The sequence below is a fragment of the Henckelia pumila genome, chromosome 2, assembly GCF_033568475.1.
Source record: "Henckelia pumila isolate YLH828 chromosome 2, ASM3356847v2, whole genome shotgun sequence".
Classification (NCBI taxonomy): Eukaryota; Viridiplantae; Streptophyta; class Magnoliopsida; order Lamiales; family Gesneriaceae; genus Henckelia; species Henckelia pumila.
The window spans coordinates 56,823,670-56,830,740 of NC_133121.1; positions in this window are offsets into that span (position 1 = coordinate 56,823,670).

Consider the following 7,071-nt stretch of genomic DNA (forward strand, 5'->3'; position numbering starts at 1 on the left):
TAAAATCTGTTATTACTCTTAGAAGTGGTAAAATAGTTAATGATCCATATAGTGATGAAAACAAATATCAGTCAAACTCAAAGAGTAAGGATGAAAATCTTGATACTTTCGAGAAAGATGATACTTTGAGTCCTAAGATTAAGAAAGTTGATGATAAATTATCTGAAATAATATGTGAGTCAAATAAGCATGTTCCTTTCCCTCATGCATTAGTTAATAATAAAAAACAAAAAAATGATTCTGATATTTATGAAGTTTTTAAACAAGTAAAAATAAATATTCCATTATTAGATGCTATTAAACAAGTGCCTTCTTATGCAAAGTTTTTAAAAGATTTATGTACTGTAAAAAGACAATTGCATGTAAAGAAGAAAGCATTCTTAACGGAGCAAGTAAGTTCTATTATTCAAAATAATTCTACTTTGAAATATAAAGATCCCGGTTGTCCAACAATTTCATGTATTATTGGAAAAAATAAAATTAAAAAAGCTTTGTTAGATTTGGGAGCAAGTGTGAATTTAATTCCTTATTCAGTTTATGAAAAGCTTAAGTTGGGAGATTTAAAACCTACATCTGTTACTCTTTTACTAGCCGATAGGTCAATCAAAATACCTAGAGGTATCGTAGAAGATGTGTTAGTTCAAGTCGATAAATTCATATATCCTGTGAATTTTATTGTCTTGGATACACAACCAATAGAAGTACATAACGAAATTCCAGTAATATTGGGACGTCCATTTCTAGCAACTTCAAATGCTTTAATTAATTGTCGAAATGGAATAATGAAATTGTCTTTTGGAAATATGACTTTAGAACTTAATGTGTTCAATTTATGTAAACAACCAAGTATTAATGAAGATGAAGATGATAATGCAATAGAAACAATTGTGGAAGAAAATATACACCAAGAAAACTTAAATCAACAATCTGAAGTTTGTTTAGTGGAAAGTTTTGATTCAAAAAATGTTTTTAAATCAAAGTTATTTGAAGAAATTAATGAACTTGAAGAAGTAAAAGAAAATGATCATCCAAAACTTGAATTAAAACCCTTGCCAATAGAATTAAAATATGCTTTTCTTGGTGAAAATCAAACATATCCTATTGTAATATCTTCTACCCTCTTACCAAAACAAGAAGAAGATGTAATAACACTACTTAAAAAACACAAAAATGCAATTGGATGGACTTTGCAAGATATAAAAGGTATAAATCCTTTAATCTACACACATAGAATTCACTTGGAAGAAAATGCTAAAACATATCAACAACCACAAAGAAGATTAAATCCACACATGAAAGAAGTTGTTAAAAATGAAGTTTTAAAACTATTAGATACCGGAATTATTTATCCAATCTCGGATAGTAAATGGGTAAGTCCAACACAAGTAGTACCAAAAAAATCAGGCATCACTGTTATAAAAAATGAAAAGGGAGAATTATTACAAGCTAGGATTCCATCTAGTTGGCGTATGTGCATTGATTATAGAAAATTAAATGATGCAACTAGAAAAGATCACTTTCCGTTACCATTTTTAGATCAAATTTTAGAGAAAGTGGCAGGTAATCCTTATTATTGTTTTCTTGATGGGTATTCGGGGTATTATCAAATACCAATATCATTAGAAGATCAAGAAAAAACTACTTTCACTTGTCCGTTCGGAACTTTTGCTTTTAAAAGAATGCCATTTGGTTTATGTAATGCCCCGGCTACTTTTCAAAGATGCATGCTAAGTATTTTTAGTGACATGATTGAAGAATTTGTGGAAGTTTTTATGGATGATATAACTGTTTTTGGAAACTCATTTGAAAACTGTCTTAAAAATTTGGAAGAAGTTTTAAAAAGATGTGAAGAAAAAAATCTTGTTTTAAATTGGGAAAAATGTCACTACATGGTTAAATCCGGAATTGTGTTAGGGCATGTCATATCTGAAAAAGGAATTGAAGTTGATAAAGCTAAGGTTGATGTTATTGCTAATCTACCATCACCAAACACGATCAAAGAAATTCGATCATTTTTGGGTCATGCGGGATTTTATAGAAGATTTATAAAAAATTTTAGCATAATATCGAAACCAATTTCAAATCTTTTAACAAAAGATGCACAATTTGAATGGACTCAAGAATGTGAAACTGCTTTTAAAAAAATAATTAATCTTTTAACTACATCACCTATTTTACAACCTCCTGATTGGTCTTTACCATTTGAATTAATGTGTGATGCAAGTGATTATGCTGTAGGAGCCGTGTTAGGACAAAGAAAAGAAGGTAAACCTTATGTGATCTATTATGCAAGTAGAACCTTAAATAGTGCTCAAATCAATTATTCAACAACTGAAAAAGAATTACTTTCAGTAGTGTTTGCATTAGATAAATTTCGATCCTATTTAATTGGTTCTACTACTATTGTTTACACTGATCATTCTGCCATAAAATATTTATCAAATAAACAAGATGCTAAGCCGAGATTAATAAGATGGATTTTGTTGTTACAAGAATTTGATCTTGTAATAAGAGATAAAAAAGGAAAAGAAAATGTAGTAGCCGATCATTTATCAAGAATAATTTTTGAATCATCTCAAAATGAAATACCAATAAATGAAAATTTTCCGGATGATCAACTATTTTATGCTACTACTATGCCTTGGTTTGCTAATATTGTAAATTTTCTTGTGACAAATAAAATGCCTTCTCATTGGAATTCACAAGATAAAAATAAATTCTTGAAAGAGGTCAAAAAATTTTATTGGGATGATCCTTATTTGTTTAAGTATTGTCCTGATCAAATTTTTCGACGATGCATACCCGACAATGAGGTAAGTAGTGTCATTAAATTTTGTCATTCTGAGGCATGTGGAGGTCATTTTTCGTCAAAGAAAACAGCTGCAAAAATCTTTCAATGTGGATTTTATTGGCCTTCTTTATTCAAAGATACACATTCATTTTGCAAATCTTGTGAAAATTGTCAGAAAATGGGTTCAATTTCAAAACGAAACATGATGCCTTTAAATCCAATCATGATTATTGAAATATTTGACAGTTGGGGAATAGATTTTATGGGTCCATTTCCATTATCTTTTGGATTCACTTATATTTTAGTAGCTGTCGATTATGTTTCAAAATGGATTGAAGCAATTGCATGTAGAACTAATGATCATAAAGTTGTGATAAAATTTTTGAAAGAAAATATTTTTAGTCGATTTGGAATACCTAGAGCTATAATAAGTGATGGGGGAAGTCATTTTATAAATAAATCATTTTCTTCGTTGTTAAGAAAATATGGTATTACACATAAAGTCTCTACTCCATATCACCCTCAAACGAATGGTCAGGTTGAACTTGCAAATAAAGAAATAAAACAAATTTTGGAAAAAACAGTCAATCCAAATCGAAAAGATTGGTCTTTAAGATTAAGTGATGCATTATGGGCATATAGAACTGCATTTAAAACATCATTGGGGATGTCACCATATAGATTAGTTTTTGGAAAGCATTGTCATTTACCTGTTGAAATTGAACATAAAGCTTATTGGGCAATTAAAGCATTTAATACTAATTTAGATGATGCATCTAAATCAAGAAAATTGCAATTAAATGAACTAGAAGAATTAAGAAATGATGCATATGAAAATGCAAAGATTTATAAAGATAAAACAAAAGCATTTCATGATAAAAATATTATGAGAAAATCTTTTGAAATCGGAAAAAAAGTTTTACTTTATAATTCTCGCTTGCATTTGTTTCCAGGAAAACTTAGATCGCGATGGTCTGGACCATTTATTGTTAAATTTGTCTATCCTCATGGTGCTGTTGATGTTGAAAATCCTAAAAATAATAATGTATTTAAAGTTAATGGGCAAAGACTTAAACCGTTTATAGAAAATGAAGTTCTTAATGAAGAGTTTATGCCTTTATATGATCCAACTTAATTGTTACTTATATTTTTATTTTATTTTTGCAGAATTGAGTTCACTTCCCGGTTAAGTGGCGGATAACGGTACTCCGTGACTACTTTCAGTCGGTTTTATTTCAATTTCCCAAAATAATTGAATATATATATATATATAAATATATATTATGGATGAAGATATCAAAAAACTTGGTAAATATTTTCCATCTGTTTCTAAAAAAGTTCTGAGAATGATTTATGAAGGCAGATGTGAAAGATTGAGAATGCTTATGCAAAAAGGAATCCCGGAGGATATTCGTCTTATAATTGAAGCCAAGGTTCGATTAGGTGGTGAAGTTCCAAAATTCTTACTTGTTCGAAATATGTCTGGACTAGGAAAAAGTACCTATGCGAAGAAAAGAAGGGCTAAAAGGTTAGATGTTTGTCATAATTGTGCCAGATGGACTTGTAATAGACAATGCAGATCTTTGGGATATGTTTCCACAAATAGAGAAGATAAAATTGATTTCATTAAGAATGGGCTGAGTAAAGAATCATTGGATGATATCTCATTGACTCTTGAGACGCATTCTAGTGGAGATGTAAAAGGTCAACTTCTCCGTTTATGGAAACTATTCCAAGCGCAGCGTCATGGTGATGGTCTTGGGAATCTGACTAAAAAAGACCCTATTTGCCAATTTATAAGAAAATTGGATGGTAAGCCAACCCTCGACTCATAAATATTGAAGGAACACTGTGAGCCACAATCACATCACTGTTTATACGCATGCATGTTATTATTATATATTATTATTTTTTTTTACTATTTTTATCATTTTGTTCTCATCTGTATTCCTATTTCTGTCTTATTCCTTGTTTTCCTTATAAAATCACTCAACTCTCTCTATATTTTTTAAAAGAAAAGAAAAAAACATGACAGGATCTTCTTCACAAAAATTGAAAAATATTTGTGTCTTTTGTGGTTCTAATACTGGAAAGAATGAAATATTTGTTGATGCAGCAATTAATCTTGGAAAAAAGTTAGCAGAGAGAAAAATTCACTTGGTTTACGGAGGAGGCAATATAGGGTTAATGGGATCTATTTCAACAGCAGCTCATCTTGGAGGTAGTCAGGTTTTGGGTATTATTCCTACAGCTTTAGCTGAAGGAAATATTACAGGTGTTACGGTTGGGGAAGAGTTGAAAGTTTCATCAATGTACGAGAGAATAACTAAAATGATAGAAAATTCTGATGCTTTTATTGCCTTACCTGGTGGTTTTGGTACTTTAGAAGAAATTTTTCATGTTGTTTCTTGGGCACAACTTAATATCCATAATAAACCTGTTGGCTTGTTGAATATCAATAACTATTATGATGGTTTGTTGACTTTTCTCGATGTAGCCGTGGAACAAAATTTTATTTCAGAAAATTCACGAAGGATGCTCATCTCTGCTTCGAATGAAGACCAATTAATTGATGATCTCCAAGCTTTTGTTCATCAACCTGATTCAGCTATAACAAAGATCAATTGGTCTCAACCAACCAGTAAGAAAAGAAAACTGGATCATTGATTCAACATGTCATGAAATGGTTTGTGTTTGTTCCTCATCTTCAATAATTCCAGGTGATATCTCTTTCATCATGTACTCTTTATTTTTCTCTAAAAAAAAAAAAAAAAAAAAATTTAAAATTTAAAAAAAATATATATATATTTCTATAATAATATTTATTTTTCTTTTTCAATGGCAGAGTAAGGAGTCAAAAACTCCTGACACGCATTAGTTTTTATTTATCATTTTATCACAATAGATTAGATTTTAATATTCCGTATATATTTAAATTGCAAACTACTAAGAAAATGAAGTCTTTTTGTATAGATGTTTATTTATTCTTCTTTTTACCAATTTAATAGAAAATATATAATTGATGGGATATAAGTTATAAATAATATATAATTGTGTGTTTTCAAATATATATTTTCTAAAACTTTTATGAGTATATAATTAAAGTGATATTGATTGAATAAATAATAACATGTATAATTGAGGGAATTAATTTGTAAAAGTATAATAGTTACTCACATAAATTTTGTGAGTGAGGGGTAAGAATTGAGAAAACAACTTATAAGCTTTTATTGATTATTAAGAAATGGTTGATTACTAGATTAAACCCATTTTGAAAAAAAAAAAAGAAAAAAAAATGAAAAATGAAAATTGGCTGCAAAGTTGTTTGAAGTTTGATTGTAAAGATGTAGAGTATTAATATCTCTACTATAATTATTAATGTAATAGATTTACCTCATAAAAAATAAAAAAATAAATAAACTTTGAAAAAAAAATGTTACATTTTCAAAGTTTATTGGAGGTATTTGATTATGTAAAAACAATTTTGCAGCCAAGCAAAAAAACAAAAAAACAAAAAAAAAATGGGTTTATTCTTTGTAAATCATCCTATCTTATTTTCAATATTAGGTTATTTGATTGTCTGCTTTACTAGCCATTTTCAAAGAGTGTATAATTTTCTTCCAACTCCACGAGTGAAAAACAGCTATATATGAAATACTTTAACCCGAGAGAATATGGAGTTGAGACTTTTACATTAATATTCCTGATGATATACATGTTATGAAAATGATTTCTATTATCCTTTTAATTATATTATTCTCAAAGTTTTTAGAAAATATTTATGTAAAAAAAAAAATTATATATATTTAATATTTTGATATTGTGTGAAATATATATGTATAGCCCATCCAATTACATATTAATATATTGGTTGATAATGAGATTTATAAATAAACATATGATCTCCTCACAAGTGTGTTTTTAAAATTTTAAAGTTTGCAAATTTAAATATATATATTAAGGAATAAAAATCTAACTTGTGATTTTATGATATTTTATGATATTTTATTACTAAGGGACTAGTAATTAGCCGGTTTGGGGGTGTGATGAAACTTAAAATTTGTAATTATTTATATGTTAAAAAGTGTGTTTTAAAATTTAAGTTTAATTAAAATTATGAAGTTGTATTATTTTAGTGTTATGTGTTTATATTTAAATGTTTTACTAAAATGTTGTATTTTACGGTTTACGCAGGTTTGGTAAAAATAAAATTACTCAAGCTACAGAGGTCATAATGGAGTAATCTCAAAACCTGTAGAATCACAAAAGAGGCATCTTCA